At 56.7% G+C, this 17,942-nt stretch overlaps 1 pseudogene; it reads left to right on the top strand.

The window, feature by feature from the left end:
- On the top strand, positions 1-14,893 carry LOC132334627 (olfactory receptor 14J1-like; annotated as a pseudogene).
- Positions 14,894-17,942: the final 3,049 nt, after the last annotated feature.

Raw genomic sequence — 17,942 nt, 5'->3', positions numbered from 1 at the left:
ATGACGCTGCTGCGTGTGGCCCCATCCTGTGACAGGTATGGGGCCCACCTGCCCAGAGAGCTCAGGGCTCCCCAGCCCATCAGCCTGTACAACTTGGCCCAGGTGTCTGACCAACAGAGAGTTCCAGGGCCCTCTGGCTGCTCCCTTTGCCAGCCCTGGCATGTCACCCCCCGTGCCTGCTGCCATGCTCCCTCCCGGCCTCTCAGGGGCCTGTCCCCACAGGGCTGGGCTGCCTGGGTGCTGCCAGTGAGGGACAATGGGCAGAGGCAGAGCTGGAAGCTGGCTCAGATCCCCACTGCTGCCCAGGCCACCGTGCTGTGTCTGAGACCTCCCTGAGACAGAGCTCTAACCCCACAGAGCTGCCATGGCCATGTGGAAGACCATCATGTGCTCGCCCAGGACTGCGGAACCAGTGTTGCTGATCTTCCTGGATGTGCTGGGGAGCTGGCCAGAGCACAGCACATGCACCTCTGATGGGGACAAAACGGGTGTCTTTGCCCTGGCTGTGAGTTTCTGTAACTGGCCTTTGCTGGCCCCAAGGCCACCTCTCCAGCAGCTCTCCATCCTCCTTCCCCCACTGCATCTCCCTGCCTCAGGCGCTGGCCAGAAAACTGCCCCAGGTGCAGCTTCAGGCCCTCCAGGCCCTGTGCTCCCCCTGTGTCTCTCTGGGCCTCTCCCTGCCAAGCTCGGGCCCTGCCACACGGACACCTCAGCACTGAGCACTGTCTCGGGTGGCTTTGTTCTTTCCAGGCAGCTGTGGTGATGTGCAAGATCCTCCAGGTGCCCTGTGTCCCACATATGGTGACGGTGTATTTCCCCCGCCTCTTTGTGCATCTGCTCCTCCAAGTGCTCTTCAGCACTCTGGATATGCCAGAGGAGGTCATTACCTTCTGGAAGGGATGCCAGGAGCAACATGGCCTTGCCACCAGCCCCAGGAGGTGCTCCATCCTACTCCTCCTGTCCCTGCCACGTGACCTGGGAAGGAGCCAGTGCTCCCAGCGTGACCTGGGCTTTGCTCTGCACGCAGGTTTGCAGTGCAGACCCTGAAGTCCCTGCTCTGCCGAACGCAGCACGAGGATGTGGTGGTGGCAATGGAACACAATTGTGGCTGGGACATGCTGCTGTGTGCTGACACCCACCACTGTGCCGTGAGTCTGCTGGCCAGGTGAGACCCCCTTCTCCCCACTGCCTCTGACATTTGTGCTCTGTGCCCAGGGAGCTCCACACAGATCCTGTGGTCGTGGGCCAGAGGGTCACCGAGGGACGGCCAAGCAGACTGGAAAAGGCTGGGAGAGGAGGATGCCCACAAGGAGCCGCCTCCCAAATAGTCCAGGGCCACTTGCACAATGCTGGGGAAAGACCAGACCTGTGTGTGTCAGTCCTGGCGGAGGTTTGTGCCCCTGGCCCACAGTCTTGGTTACTTTTTCTCCTGCCAGGGAGATGTCCTGTGTCTCCATCCCCTTGTGTTCCCGGATCACTCGCTACCTGCTCCGGCTGCTCAGCACACAGGAGCCACGCTGGGAGCTGCCTGCCCTGGCATTCCTTGTGGAGGTGAGCCTGATGGCCAGCGCTGCCTCGCTCAGCTGCCTCCCAGCTCTCTGCCCTTTCAGAGCCACAGCTGCCTGGGATGGAGCCCGTGCCCTGCGCTGCTGCCTGGGCCCGGCCCTGTGTGGTTCCGAGCTCCTGCCGGCCAGGTCCGCTGTCACTGCTCTGTGCCTTTCAGGTCCTCGAGTGCCTGGACTTGAGTGAACGCAGTGCTAACAGAGTCCTGCAAATCTTGTCAAGGCAGCTGCAGAGGGAGTGCAGGGAGAGGCGTCACCTGGCGCTCAGGGCCCTTCTTGATCTCACTGATGATCCCTCAATGGTGAGAAGGGGGCAGTGGCTGAGGCTGAGCTAGGGAATGCAGTCGCTTGGGCTTGGCTGGCCTTTGGGAGCTGGGGCAGCTGCTCCCAGCTCTCCTGCCTCCCGCTTCAGCTGCTCAAGTGCTTCGGGACAGGCCTTGGGCCTTCAGGCCCTGCGGCAGCAGGATGGCATTTCACAAATTTGTGTTCTGCACAGACCAAAAAAATGTGGAGCCTGACTGAAAGTCTTGTGGAGTTCCTGTGGGACACAGATGGAGAGATAGTTATCATGACAGTCATGCTACTCAGCTTTATCATCTTGGACAATGACATGCTGATGCCCAGCCCCATCACACTGCAGCTGGTCGAGGCGCTCCTGCCACTCTTTGACCACGTAAGGCTCGCTGCCCCCAGCCACAGCCACTGGGTGCTACCTGGATAATTCGTGACCTCAGGATTTGCAGGCCTGTGTCAAGCTGAGCCCCATGCAGCCAATTCTGAGGTCTTTTTTTCTTCCTTTCATTCAGGACAATAGCCAGGTGCAGGTAATCTCCATACTGCTCTTCCGAACATTGGTGACTCATCCAGCAGAAAAGGCAAAAAAGGCCCTGAAGACACCCCTGCGCCAGAGCCTGCTGCCACTCTTCTTCCACTGCCATGATGAGAATCGTCTTGTGGCACAGGTGAGGACTCGTGGGCTGCTGCTGTCCCCCTGCGAGGGGGCTCGGCTGCCTCCTGCCCTGGTGCCTGCCAGGCTGCAGCCTCCTCCAGGCCTTGGCACAGGGACACGGGTCCTGCGCCCTGGGCTTTGGGGTCATCTCCTCGTCTCTGCTGCTCTCCAGGCTTCACAGGAAACGCTGCTTTGTGTGGCCAAGTTCCTGAAGAGGAGGGATCTTGAAAGACTGCTCAAGAACAAGAAGCTGTGGAAGTTCACCGAGTGCCTGGTAAGGACGGCCTGGAAGCCCCAGTCTCAGCCTGGAGAAGGCCCCCGAGGGCGGTGCTGAGAGTGCGGGGCGGGCAGCTGTGCCCCTGCCCGCTGCTGCACGCCGAGGCCGCGCGGGCTCCTCTCCAGGCTCCCGTGGGCCCGAGCCGGGTGCCCGTGGAGCCCCGGCCCGGCGGAGCTGCGGGGCGGGCCGGCACCGCGGCTCCCCGGGCAGCAGCCGGCCCTCTGCCCCTCCCCTCGGGAGCCCGGCGCCAGCGGCTGCTGGCCGCGCCTCAGGGCTGTGCGGGCAGGGGAGGCCGGGGCTGGGCGCAGGCAGCGCCCGGCCGAGGGGCTGAGCCCGCGCCAACCCTTCCTTCCCTCCCGCCGCTCTCTCCAGCTGGCAGAGGACAGGAGCAGAGCAGCCGAGCACCTGCGCCGGGCCCTGCGCTACCTGCAGAGCCCACAGGAGCCCCTGCGAGAGGCGGCCATCAGGTTCATGGGTGAGCCACGAGCCCGGGCTCCCTCCCCGGCCCGCCGCAGCTCGGCCCCAGCCCCGCCTGCTGCCCCGGCAGTGCCGGCCGGGCCCGGTGCCAGGGAGTCCCGGCTGGCCTCGGCGCTGCTGCCGCCCTCTGGCAGCCGTGCCCTTGGGCGGCAGCGTGCGGCCAGGGCCCGGGCTGAGCCCTGCCGGGCCAGCAGGCCGTGTGGCCACAGCACCGGCAGCGCCGCCGGCAGGGAGCTGTGCCACTGTGGCCGTGACAGGCACTGTGTTCACAGGGATGGCTGGGCAGTACCTGAGGGGGCAGCAGCAAGAGCTCCAGCTGATCTGCAGTGGTGAGTGAGGGCAGCGGGCTGAGCGCAGGGGCTGACAGCGGGGGGAGCCGCAAACCCTGCCCCAGCTTCAGAGGGCTCTGCGCCCATGGGCAGAGCACGCAGAGATTTCAGGGCCACATGTGCCATTCATCGCCGGCAGCTTCGGGCTGATCCCCTCGGTCCCTGCTCCCTCCTGGCCATGACAAGAGTCAGCTGCCGTGGCCCTGGCACGGGGCTCTCCTTGGCTCCCCACAGATCCGGCATCTGACCGTGGCTCTGTTCCTCTCTCTTGCAGCCCTCGAACGCCTGACTGAGGACATGAGCAGTGCCGTGTCAGAGCTGGCACTTGAAACACTGCATGTCCTCCGAGCAACAGCGAGTGGGCAATATTCCATCTTCCAGAGGCTGCAAGATCAGCTGCGCAGGGCATGGATGACTGGGCCTCGGCCTCGTCTGTTGCGGCTTGGCTGGCTGCACTGCTGGAGCTCTGTAGAGAGCTGAATCCAGGAGGCTCTCTTTGCTGGGGCAACCTTAGCCATTGGGGATTTTCTTTTTCTTTATGATTTTTTTTCTTCCCTTCCTTTTTATTCTATGTAAATATAAAATGTGTTATAATATATGGACTCTCAGGAGCTTTTCTTTACTGCCCAGGATCAGCAGGGCATAGGGGAAGCAGGGAAAAGGGTTCTTGTATTTAGCATCCTGCCCAGGCGTACAGTGCCGCAGGGAAAATGCCCAGAAGCCCCTTGGCCTTTGGTGCTTCCGCTGAAGCCTTTGTGCAGGTGACAGAGCGGCTGGGCAGGGGCTGGAGCTGCGGGGATCCCTGTGAGAACAGTGCCTGGAGATGGCCACAAGCCCTGTGCCAGGCAGGAAGCGCCATCCGTGTCCTCCTGCCCGTGTGCTGCTGCCTGCGTTGCTGAGGGCTCTGAGGTGCCTCTGGCTGGGGCTCCTCTGGAGCTGCTGTGGGGCTGCGGCGCTGCTGCCGGGCAGCTTGGCCAGGCTAAGCAAGACCCTGAGGGGCTGGGGCACCGGGAAGCCCTGAGCAATTGGGTGTCAGAGGCCATAAGCAGCCCCTTGGCAGCTGCCTTGTTCCTGCTGGAGCTGACTTGCAAGATGGATCCTGGGTGCTCTGGAACTAACAGCAGTTGTTGGAAACAACACTAACAGTGTTGTTGGAAACCAAAACGCAGGGAATTTTCAGACCTTTGGTCTTGTCAGCAGAGCTTAGAATTAAACACAGGATTTTACCTGAGACCTTGGAAAGGGCTTCCAAACATAGGTGCTAGAAGCGAGAATGTGGATTTATAGTTTATAGTAGAGACATGTGGAGGAAAGTTGAAGTGGAGGAAAGTTTAGAGTTGTGTAGTTCAAGATCTAGAAAACTAAAAGTAGTTACAATGGTAAACAAGAAGCTTAGGATGCAGTGCCGTAGGTTTCTACGTCATAACATGGTTGGTTGGCTAAGGAAGCTGACACTGTAGCATGAGTCCATAGGAGGAAATATTGAAGGATTGGGTCCAAAACATAGGTATCCTTGTTGGCAGTGTCTTATTGGCCAACAAATCTTTAAAAGCTCTTGTAACTAGAAGTCTTGCAGCCTTGTGAGCCGTGCGGTGGAGATGGGAGCCAAACTCACTCTTCCTGTCTATGTAGAAGATAAGGAAAAGAAATGGCATCATCTAAAAAACTCAGAGGTCCGCTCGCTAGCTCCTTCCTAACTCCTTCAAATCCCCCAAAGTGTGAATTAGTGACAAACAGATGACAAGGACTTGTAATGCTGGCTCTTTGACTTCAAAGCAGCTGCTTTAGAATCTTTCACACAACCCTGTGTAGTTATGTGCCAGAAATGTATCATTTGAAGAAACTTTCCCAACGGAATTGAATGGGGGTTTGTTTGAAAGGTGTTTGAGGAGAAAGCCTCCCAGCAGAGGTCTGGCCTTTGGCCTAGCTGTGTCCCAGCTGATTGTGAAGTGTGCCATCAGCTGCAGGGCTTTCTGGGCTAAAAATATCATCAAGTCACTTGGCCTATAAAAGCTGGAGCCACTTTTGGGGCAATTTGGAGACGTCATCTATGGGTGGATGGAGCACCTAGGATTTTCCCAATTGCCGGGAATGGTTCTCCAGGTCCCTGGTGTAAAAGGGGGCTCCCCAGCAACTGCACATCTGCAAGATGAGAAACAATTGTCTTGGTTTGAAAAGACAGGTGTCCGCTAAGGAAGGCAGAAGCCTTCTCTGAAATGGAAAATGTAAATCCCCTCCCTTCAAATGATTATAATTTAGAAATTAAAATGCTCTCAGGGAAAGCTATGGGAATAGGACTGAGCCCGCAGAGCAGGGCAGCGTTTGCTGATGGTCTGAGCCCTTCCTAAAGATCCTGTTGGGTTGTCTTAGACCCCTGGGGCCAGGGATTCCTTCCAGCCTGGGCCACTTTGGGTAGGCTGGGGGCAGCCCCAGGACAGGTGGCAGTGTGTGCAAGGGCCCTGGGTGGCACACTGCAGCACGGTCACCGTGGCACGAAATGGAAGCCGGTGTCCAAGGGCCCTTTGTGACACGTGGGAAATAGAAGCTTGCCCGGGTGCTCGGAACACGCAACGGCGCAGAACGGGACAGAGCGGTGCCGTGAGGAGCCCCCGCACAGCCACTCGTTCCCGTCTGACCCGGAGCTTTTCCATGGCCTTGTTCCTGAGGCTGAGCTCGAGGCCCGAGCACAGGACTCACTGACCTGTGGCCTTCTGAGGCTTCTGTTCTGCAGCTGCCCTCAAGGGCAGAGCGTGGGAATTGGCGCCCCGGGGCTTTTCCAGGACATCTCTCCTGCAAGTATCTCCAGTCAGTGACATGGAACAGAGACCCCCGAGAGTGCCCAAGCTGGCCTGGCCGGACGAGGAGGAGGAGGAGGAAGAAGGCCCTAGAGCTGCCCCAGCGCAGGAGACTGAAGACGTGGTGCCGTTCCAGCCACCACAGGAGGGTGAGTGGCAGAGCTGGGCCGCAGGGCTGGAGCCTGCAGCCAACTTGGTCCCACCCCATGCCATCCCATGCCCTGGGGACATGCCCACAGACAGGACGGAAGAGGGGCCGGGCAGACACCCCGCAGTGGCTGTGCTCCATCCCCCTGGGGAATCCCGGGGGTCTCCCTGCCTGGGAAGCGCAGGGCTGGGCTGTGTTCTCCGGCCTCTCCCGCAGCCCCTCCGCTCTGGCTGTGCTTGCTCTTTGCCAGATGCAGCCCTGGAGCGCACGGGAGAGCAGGAATCCAGCCGTGGCCGCTTCCGCAGCACAGCTCAGGTACCTGCAGCCATCCCCAGCTGGGTTGGGCCTGCTGTCCCTGCTCAGCCGAGCACCGTGTGTGGAGCAGTCCATGCAACATCCCCGGCTTCTTGCCCTTCTCCTACAGCTCGTTCGTGAGTTCATCCACAGCATCCAGCAGGGAGAGACCAGCACTGAAATAAATAGGGCAGGAGATCTTTCTCCTTTTCAGTGCCTTTATTAAAAACGATCAGCTCAGGTTGGGAGGTAAGATGGGTCTGCGGTCACACCTTTGTCGCTCCCAGGAGTGGCTTGGAGGAGGAGGAAAATGCAGCTTCGTCGACTAGGGGGCAGAGCTGGGGGTCCTGTCCCCACAAAAGCAGTGGGGATATTCCCCTAATTCTGCTTTTTGGGTTTCCTGTCTAGGGCACTGGCTCTAGCCAAGGTCCTTTTAGTCTGGGGCTAGGGGCAACAAAGGTTCTCAGTGTCTCTGCAGGCTCTGGACCTTTGTCCTCATGTCTAGACATCACTTTGATCTCCTAATTCTGTATTGGCTCTTCGCTTTTGGGGTTTTTTTCGGTAAGTGTGGTGGGGGTCCTTCCCATGGCATGCTGAGTCTGAGGTTATTTTGCATGTCCTCTGATGTCCCTTCCTTTCACTGGCTGAGAAGGGCCATCCACCTGGCCCAGGCAGGGTGGTACTGATACAAAAAGGGGAATTCTCAACAATAGAGAGTTAAGGACCTACTCTTAATAGGTCATTACAACATGAAGCTAACAAAGAACTCTCTTCTGCCACTACTGATTAAACTTGTATTCCTACAACCTTTTTTAAAAAAATGGGTAACCCTTTTTAACTGATAACATCAGGCACGTGACCACTATATATGGACAATGGAACTCTGTGCTCTGTGCTGTTTGGTGGTTTTGCATCACAGAAGTGATGTTCTAAGAGAAGCAGTTTCCTCCAATGAAAAAACCAATCAGTAATTAGGTTTGAGAACTGACAATCTGTTAAACCACTAAGGAAACTGTACACGGCCCTGTGAAGACACATGGTAAAGATGAAAAAGCCTGGGAGGGTCTCTTTCCCTTCTGGCTGGCACAGAGGTAACAAGGCTGACCCAGCCCCGTCTCAGCCAGGGCAGCCCAGGCGGCTCCTGCCGTGGGGCCGGGCCCCTTCCCAGGGACCCCGCCAGGCCCCATCGGCTGCCGGGCAGGGCAGGGGAGGCCGCGGGGCCGAGGCCGGGCCGGGCCATGGCTGCAGTTCCAACATCTGGGCACTGCTGAGCCCTGCCCCGCTGCCAGCCCGGGCCGAGCCAGGATCCGCCGGGCCCCAGGAGCAGCCCCGGGCCGGGCCGGCTCGGCCAAGGTTCTGCCACCGTTGGGGTTCACCCACAACCCCCGGGCAGGGGGAGGAGAAGCCATCGGCCCCCGGCCGTGCTGCTGCTGTGTTCTGGCCTGGCTGCTGAGATCCTGGCCCTGCCCCAGTGCGGCCCATCCTGACACAGCCCCAGCGCAGCCGCTGCAGAAACCTCCATGGTAAAACAGCTCCGGCCCAAGGACCGAGCCCAGCCGGGGTCACGGAACCATCTGCAGGCCCCGGGTGAGATATGAACTCTGTCAGTGCTTCCATCCTCCCTCGAGTGAGAGAAAAGGACAAAGTGCAGGCACAGAGAGGGGCAACGTGAACACACCGAGGTCCGTGAAGAGGAAGCTGAGCCCCAGATGGGAGGGATGAGGAGATGCCTTGATCTTGGGGCTAAAATCCTCTTGTAATGCTATGGAGAACGATGTAATTGATCCATCAGACTCTCTTTTTCACTATGATGCATGAAAAGTATGGGGAGATGACTTGTTCAGCAAAGGCCTCCATGCTAAAGGAAGCAAATGTTGAAGTAGCTGTGATCCCATGAGAAGTTTGTACAGAGAGAGAGCAGAGTGATGAGACCCTGTGCCTTCGGGGAGACAAGACCTCTCTTCTCAAAGATGAAAATGATTTCAGAAATAGATGAAGAGAACCTCTGCTCTTAAACAGCTCATGTTTAAACTAATACCCCACAAGTTGACATGGCCCATAAACACAGCTGTGGGAAAAGCTATGAAAAATGGGAGGGACTTGACTAATTTTTCCAGGTGGCTGCTATTCATGGAAATTAAAAGCCCTGAGAGAACAGTTTTCTTGTGGAGAAATCTCTACAACATTTACAAGAGGAACTTCTCTCCTTAAGTGAACTAAAAAAAAGAATATTGTAGAGGTGGTAAACTGACTGAAAATTTTAGGTTTTGTCTCCTTGCATTGTCAGTAAGAAAGAAAAGGTTGTAGGGAGAGAAGTCTTCTGGAAGTTTTGTTCTGATTCTTATTGCTCTTTTAGCTACTGTTAAGAACATTTTCTTTATATCCTTTTAAAGTTCTGAGCCTACTTGGCATTTGTCCTACTCCTATCTCACAAAGGAAATGAGCAAGGATATTCCAGTGAGTGCACTGCTAATTAGCCAGCTCTGAACCCACCACACTTATTGATGCATTGGCCAAAACCACTACAGAAACTTTCCTGATGAACTGCACAGGAGCAGAGGGAAATCAAGGCAGAGCCATGGTTTGTCAGGACTTCTTTGATCCTAATGAGCCCTGTGGTGCATTTGGAGCTGAGCCCTGGAGCCTCAGGGCCTGAGAGGAGATTGCACAAACCATTCCAGGAGCCAAAGGCAGAAAAAACACCCAAAGTGTCTCGAGGCATGAATGGGTCCCACTGAGGTCCATACCCAACACAGGCTCCTCATGGGCTCCTTGGAGGAGAGAATTGGAGGCCAGGACTGCACAAAAACTTCTCAGAGACTCAGTGTGGGAAGGAAATTCCAAAGTACCTTAAACACCTTGAGTGTCTCAAAGTATTAATGAGCCCCACTGAGTGTCAGTACAAAGCTCTCCAGGGACTCATTAAAGCAGATAATTGGGGCCATGATTGCACAAACCTCTCACAGAGTCTGTATCCAAAGGGAAACACCAAGTACCTTAAAAGAACTGAAGTACCTTGAAGCATTAATGAGCCCCACTGAGTGTTGTTACTGACAAAGCCTCTCCAGGGACTAATTACAGCAGGTAATTGGAGGCCATGATTGCTCACACCTCTCAGAGACTCCCAGGCAAAAACCAAACCCAAAGTCCTTTGAAAACCCTGCAGTCCCTGGGAGCATTCAGGAGCCCCCAGGGCCATTGCTGAGCAAGGCTCCCCAGGGACTCCTTCCAGCAGATCCTTGAGGCCACTGGGATGTGGGCTAGGGGGGGATGCTGAGGGCAGGACAAGGGGCTGACAGTGCCCAGCCTGGCTGGGGCTGTGCCAGGAGGCCCCAGTGCCTCAGGACAAGGTGTCTCCTCCCAGCCCTTGGTGGCACAGACCCTGCTGTGCCCCAGGGCACCAAGACTTGGCTTCTCTTTGTCCCTACCTGTCATCAGTACCTCCAGTTCTCTGCTCTGCCTGGGGCCTGGGGACACTTTCTCAGTTGTGTCCCTCAGTGGGACCCATTAAAAGTGAGAGAAACTTTGGAGTTGGATTCTGACTTGGAGTTCTGGAGAGGTTTCTTCAGCTCCCTGTCAGGAGCCTGAGCACAAAGCCCCAGAAGGTCATTAAAGTCCTTGTGCTGTGTCTGTGCTGCTGAGCTGGGCTGGGCTCCTGGCCCAGAGGCAGCTCCTGGTAACCAAGAAGAGCTTCAAAAGCACATTTCTCTTGATGAGCAGGTTTTTTCCCAGCCCAGTAGGGCTGGGGCACTGCCTGCAGCTACCCCAAGCGTAGCACAGAGGCACAGAGAGCTTCAATCAGTCAGGGCTGGGAAGGTGCTGAGAAGTGCCTGGGGCACAATCACTGCCAGCCCTTGGCACAGGAACCTCTGGCTGCAGGACAATGCAGCTGCAGCTCCTGGAGCCATCTCCTAAAGCTGCAACATCCCAATGCCTGCAGACTCTGTGAGTACATTCTCTGATTGTCTCTTGTGCAGAGCAGCCAGGGGTGCCCAGGGCTGTCCTGCAGAGCAGGGTCTTGCAGCCCAGGGCGCTGTGCTGGGGCAGGGACTCTGCTGCCTGCCAGGGACAGCTCTCAGCCGGCCCGGGAGCTGCTCCCAGCCCTGGGGGACAAGATCTGGGTGGGAAGATACAGCTGGTAAGGCTTCTCCTTCTGTGGGGAGGATGCTGCATTGTTCAGGACTGCTCCCATCATGGCATTTAACTGCAGAACATTTCCATGTAGATTATACAGGGAGCACAGCAAGGGAGGGGCTGCATAAAAGCAAAAATCCTGCTTTCTTTATCTACTGCTCTGGGTTGCCTGGATGGGAAATTGCCCAAAGATATTTATCTCTCAGTTCAGGTTGAAAATAAAAAAAATATATCGCAGATCTGAGTAAACCAGGCAGTGACAGAAATCAGCACAGGGCCCCTTAGAGGCAGCATCAGTGTTGCTTTTCCAGCCTCCTCATGGTAGATCTGACTTTGCCATCAGAGCCTGCAGAGCCAGAGCTGCCCCTGGGCAGTGCCAGAGCTGGGAGGGGTTTGCAGGGCAGAGCTGAGTCCCCAGGGCTGGGCTGGGCCCTGGCAGCACTGGCAGAGCCCAGCCCTGGGCACAGGGAAGCAGCTGCTGGCAGGGACAGCTCCAGGCAGCAGAGCCCTGAGCAGGCAGTGGGGGTAAAGTTGTCCCCAGCTGTGCTGGGATATTTAAAATCTTCTCCAAGCCCAACTATTCCATGATTCCTTTTTATACAGATCCCCATGTCAAGGCACCGTAAATGTCCAACAGCAGCTCCATCAGCCACTTCCTCCTGCTGGCACTGGCAGACACGCGGCAGCTGCAGCTCCTGCACTTCTGCCTCTTGCTGGGCATCTCCCTGGCTGCCCTCCTGGGCAACGGCCTCATCATCAGCGCCGTAGCCTGCGGCCACCACCTGCACACGCCCATGTTCTTCTTCCTGCTCAACCTGGCCCTCAGCGACCTGGGCTCCATCTGCACCACTGTCCCCAAAGCCATGCACAATTCCCTCTGGGACACCAGGACCATCTCCTACTCAGGATGTGCTGCACAGCTCTTTTTTATTTATGTTCTTCATCTCAGCAGAGTTTTCCCTCCTGACCATCATGTGCTACGACCGCTACGTGTCCATCTGCAAACCCCTGCACCACGGGACCCTCCTGGGCAGCAGAGCTTGTGCCCACATGGCAGCAGCTGCCTGGGCCAGTGCCTTTCTCTATTCACTGATGCACACGGCCAATACATTTTCCCTGCCCCTGTGCCATGGCAATGCCCTGGGCCAGTTCTTCTGTGAAGTCCCCCAGGTCCTCAAGCTCTCCTGCTCATATTCAAAGCACAAGGAACTTGGACTCATTGCAGTTAGTGCCTGTTTAGCCATTGGTTGTTTTGTGTTCATTGTTTTCTCCTATGTGCAGATCTTCAGTGCTGAGGATCCCCTCTGAGCAGGGACGGCACAAAGCCTTTTCCACCTGCCTCCCTCACTTGGCTGTGGTCTCCCTGTTCACCAGCACTGCCATATTTGCTCACCTGAAGCCACCCTCCATTTCCTCCCCATCCCTGGATCTGGCCCTGTCAGTTCTATACTCGCTGGTGCCTCCAGCCCTGAACCCCCTCATCTACAGCCTGAGGAACCAGGAGCTCAAGGCTGCAGTGTGGAGAATGATTTCTGGCTGCTTTCAGAAACATTAAACTGCTGGCCAGTTTCTGCAAATCACTTGTAATAAAAGTCATCTTTGATACTTCTTGTTGGTTTCATTTCTGATGTAATTTTTCTTTGTTTTACTTTTTTCATATTGTCCAAAAATAAATGTCATTCTTTGTGCCATTTCTCATTTCATTTCTCTCCACCTTCCCTTTGGCCAAAGACTGTTCCAATGCGGGGCTGCACTTTAGGTGGCTTTAAAGGAACTAAAGGATTTCCCAGCAAAGTTTTCTGCAGAGATGCCCTTGTGTTGACTTCTCTGGAGCTGCAGCAGCAATGTCTGTGTGCAGAGCTAGGGGCAGATCAGTGCTGGCACAGCAGCTGTGCCCAGCAGCAGCAGCACTTGGTGTTGCCAGTGCTGCTCCCGTGGCCCTGCCCCGCTGCCCTGGTGGCCCTGGTGTTGCTGTAGGGCCTGAGTGCTCTCGGGGCCGGGCACAGCCCTGGGGGTGGCAGTGCCAGGGCTGCAGCAGGGACAGGCCATGGGCACTGCTGGGGCAGCGCTGACACCTCAGGCCAGGCCCTGGGGGCTCCAGGCTCCTTGCCCAGGCTCTCTCAAGAACACGGCCAGGCCAATGCTGAGCACAGAAAACCCCCGTGAGCAGCCCCAGGGTGGCCGTGGGCAGGCTGGGGGCAAACAGCATGGCTGGTGCTCTGCAAGGGCCCTGGGGGAGATGGGAAGGAGCAGCAGAGCAGGGGCTGATCCATCCCCAGTGCACTGGACAGCCCAGGGCAGCGTCCCAGAGCGTCCTCCTGGAGCTGCCAACAACATCCCCCCTCTACAGCCCTGGCCTCTCCCCCAGCTCACACAGGTGCCCCATCCTTGCAGGCACAGACACGGCAGCACTGGCTCAGGAGCCCCTGTTTGCATTGCACAGAGCAGGGGGAGCACCCCCATGCTGTTGGTGTGGGGACATGAACCTGAGGGAGCACAAATGCCATCAGCCCCTGGGGCCAGCAAGGGCTGGGAATGGCAGGGAAATGACTCAGCTTTGTCCTGGCCTCTGCAGTCATCCAGAAAGTTTGTTCCCATCAGCTGGGAGTGTCCTGTCCCACTGCAGATGCTGTTGCTCAGAGCCAGGGCTGCCTGGCAGGCAACCCCAAACTGCCCTGAGCATTTCCTTGGCTTCACCTTTGCTTTCCTTACTCTTCCTGCTACAAATTTCTTCCGTTTGCCCACTCCTGTTCCCTCCCCTGCAAACAGCCCATCCCTGTTTGCCCTTCCCTCTCTGGCCCCACTCCCCATTGCAGTTCCTGACTTGGCACCATGGGAACATCCCTTGGGGAGCAGGATCATCCTACAAGTGCTGCAGGAATTGTCTGCAATCTCCAGCAGTACCTCCTGCTGCTCCCCTGCCATCAGCACCACAGGCCAGGGGGGCACATCTGGGCTGCTGTGTCTGGCTCTGGGGCTCCCTGTTCTGGGCAATGAGGAGGAGCTGCAGAGGCTCTGCAGGACTGACAGGATGGGCTTTGGGGCTGGCAGGAGAAGCTGAGGGACCTGGGCTGCTGGAGCTTCTGAAGAGGAGGCCCAGGGCTCATCCTGCAACTGCTCCAAGGGTGGTTTCAGAGAATCACAGAATCAGCAAGGGTGGAAAAGACCTTGGAGATCATCCAATCCAACCCGTGCCCTGACACTGCCTTGTCTCCCTTGAGCCTCCTCTTCTCCAGGATAAACAACCCCAGCTCCCTCAGCCACTCCTCACAGGACTTGTGCTCCAGACCCCTCCCCAGCCTTGTTGCCCTCCTCTGGATCCGCTCCAGCCCCTCCCCATGTCCTTCCTAAATTGGGGGTCCAGAACTGGACACAGCACTCGAGGTGCTGCCCAAGAAGTGCTGAGCACAGGGGAAGAATCACTGCCCTGCTCCTGCTGGCCACACCATTCCTGATCCAGGCCAGGAGCCATTGGCCTTCTTGGCCACCTGGGCACACTGCTGCCTCATGTCCAGCCTGCTGTCCATCAGTCCCTGCAGGTCTCTCTCTGCCTGGCTGCTCTCCAGCCACTCTGTCCCCAGCCTGTAGTGCTGCAGGGGTTGTTGTGGCCAAAGTGCAGGACCCAGCACTTGGACTTGTTAAACCTCACCTTGTTGGATTTGGGCCCCGGATCCAGCCTGTCCAGGGCCCTGTGCAGAGCCCTCCTACCCTCCAGCAGATCCACACTCTCACCCAGCTTGGTGTCATCTGCAAATCTGGTGATTTTCTTCTTCTATTTCACACATGTGATAATCATTTCCCCAAAATCATTAACATATTTCCCCTCCCCTTTACCCATGCCCTTTAGTCCTGGGGGTCTCTCTGGTGGTCCCTGGTGGTCGTGGACCCCAATGTTCCTGTGGGCCTGGCTGAGCTGGCAGGACACTGAGGCTGGTTAACTTCCAGATCCCCTTCTCACACAATGGGCATTGTGTGGTTTCCATAGGCCTGGGCTTTTGGAGAACAAGCTCCAGGTGTCAGCTCACCTGGTGGAGACAATTTATCATCTGGTAACATGAGGTCATAGAGTGGGCTATGACATCACAGAGTGGGTTATGTGAGGTCATTGAGCAGCTATGACATCATAGACTGCCTCTGTGACATCACAGGGCAGAGGGCTGACATCACAGTGCAGAGGTCTGATATCACAGAGCAGGCTATGACATCACAGACTCTGGTGTGACATCAGAGACCCGCTCTGTGACATTAGAGAATGGTCTGTGACATCACAGAGAAGGCTGTGACATCACAGGGCAGAGGTCTGACATCACAGAGCAGACTATGACATCACAGACTCTGCTGTGACATCAGAGACCAACTGTGTGACATCAGAGAATGGGCTGTGACATCACAGGGCAGGCTGTGACATCACAGAGGGGCTGTGTGACATCCCAGCAGGGCTGTGTGAGGTCACTGGGTTGGTCACTCCACCCCAGCTCCCCCTCACAGTTTCTCCCAACAAGTCCAAGGCTGTCCATGCCCAGCGGGGTCCCTGTCCCACGGGATCCCCCTGGCCCACCTGGAGCCACAGCCTCCACCCAAGGATGTTCCACAGGATCCACTCCAGAGCCTGACATGGGGACAAGGGGCTGGGCTGTGTGACCAGGACACAAAGTTCATGGATTATCCAGGTCACTGTGGCCTGGTTTGGGTTCCCCAGGGCAGGAAAGATGTCTGGCAGCTGGAGCAGGGTCTGGGAAGGGCCTCCAAGGTGGGGCTGGAGCCCTTGGGCTGTGAGCAGAGGCTGAGGGAGCTGGGCTTGTCCAGCCCAGAGCAGGGAAGGCTGAGGGGCTCCTCATCCCAGCCTGGCAGTGCCACCAAGGAGGTGATGGAGAACACAGAGCCAGGCTCTTCCCTGTGGGGCCTGGTGGGAGAGAAAAACCAATGGGTGGGAGGGGAAAAAGGGGAGAGCAGCCAGGACAGGAGGAGATGAAATGAGTCAGGCTGGTTTCAGCATTTCCTCAACACCAAGAGCAGCCTGACCTCTCTTCTCCATCCACCACTGACAGCTTTGCAAATCAGGATTGTTTGAGCTGTTTTGCCCTCACTCCAGGATGAGCATCCTGATACAAGAACTTAATTGTGTTTATATCTATCTCAGAACCATGTTTGTCTAAAATTAATTTTGGTATGGAAATCACCTGTGGATGGTGCACTCATCAGACACTGCTGGGACATTGCACATGGCTCAGGGAAGAGCATGACTGTTATTAAATTGTGTCCTGTCCAACCATGGTCTGTTGGCCATGAAGAGAAACTTTCTGTGCCTCCGAGTCTCACCAGTTCCTGACCCCCAAAGGACACAAACCTGATGAGTTGTGGTTCCCACTCCAGTGGTGGCACTTGCACCTCCCTCCATAGCCAGAGCAGAGCTCCCCTGTCCCAGAAAGTCCCTGGCAATGCAGGGATGAAGGAAACAGGACAAGCTGTGGGGATCAGGGGCAGGGCAGTCAGGGATTTGGGGTGGTTGTGAGCCCAGGGCAGGACCTGGCCCTTGGCCCTGGTGAACCTCATCCCATTGTCCTGGGCCCATGGCTCCAGCCTGTCCAGATCCCTCTGCAGAGCTTCCTGCCCTCCAGCAAAGCCACACTCCCACCCAGCTTGGGCTCACCTGGGAACTGACTGAGGGTGCCCTCAATGGCCTCATCCAGATCAGCAATAAAAAGATTTCACTGACCTGGCCCCGGTCCTGAGCCCTGGGGACAGCCCTGGATGTGACTCCATTCCTCAGCTGCTCTGAGTGCCAGGGCCTGGATGAGGGAAATGGTGGGGATGTGTTTCAGGAATGCAAAGGGCCAAGGCCTGAGCCCCAGCCCCTGGCAAGGCAGATCCTGTCCCTCCCTCCTTGCTCAGGGCTCTTCCCGGGATGGGCACTGGGATGTGGGGATGGGCAATGCCAGGGGCAGGACCATGGAGCGGCCTCTGCCAGGCTGCTGAGCAGGGACAAGGAGGCAATGAGGCCCCAGGGCTGCCAGGGTCACTTGTCCCCTCGTGGCCTCAGGCCCAGGGCCAGCAGCCATGGCCAAAGTGCTGCCCAAGTTGGCTCTGTCAGGGCCTTGCAGCTGCTGCCCATCCCTGTGCCCTGTGCAGCCCAGGCTGTCCTACGGTGTCCCTGCCCTGGCCTCTGTCCCTGCAGGCTGTGCTCATCCCCCGGCTGCCCCACCTGGCTGGCCCCTTCCTTTGCTGACAGCTCTGCCTCCTGCCTGCCTCTGCCTGCCCACACAAAGCCTCAGCCTTGATACCAAAAGGGTTAATTCAATTTTTACCATGCCAGTGAACTTTTAGCACAGGACCAAGGCATGCAGGGGCTGCTTTCCCAAGAAGGATGGTTGGAAGAGAAGAAGAAGACATCTGGCTAAAGAATGCAGTGATAGATAAAAGCAGGACTAAATCTGGGAACTTGGGGTGGGTTTTATGGTAATGGGTAAATTGTAATACATATTTAGCAACTCTATATAAGCAACACACTGGAGAATTACATGTCCACATAAGGTTAGGAGTTATCCCTCACTAGACCTCAGGCCTGAATAAATGATCCCCTCTTAAATAGCAAATTAGTGTTAAGGAGTCTTATTCTGATATTTTGGAGATGTGGTGATGGCAGGGCCTCACGGAACCAAGGAGTCAGCTGTGACACTGTGCCAACTCCTGGACCAAAGGGTCCATTGTGACACTGCAGAACCCCCTGGAAACAAAATCCATTTTGGCACACTGGGCCACACTGAACCAATGGCCCATGGTGAAACTGCGGATCCAAGGAGATCATTGTGACCCGGAGAAACCTCTTGGAACCAAGGGGCCATTGTGACACAGCAAGGCCTTGTGGAACCATGGGTCCATTGTGACACAGCAGAACCTCATGGAACCAAGGTGACCGTGTTCTACTGCAGAACCTCATGGAACAAAGGGACCATGGTGACACAGCAGAACCTCATGGA

The sequence above is a fragment of the Haemorhous mexicanus genome, chromosome 16, assembly GCF_027477595.1.
Source record: "Haemorhous mexicanus isolate bHaeMex1 chromosome 16, bHaeMex1.pri, whole genome shotgun sequence".
NCBI lineage: Eukaryota > Metazoa > Chordata > Aves > Passeriformes > Fringillidae > Haemorhous > Haemorhous mexicanus.
The sequence above is the reverse complement of the archived record's forward strand: the minus strand, read 5'-3'. Positions and strand labels throughout refer to the sequence as shown.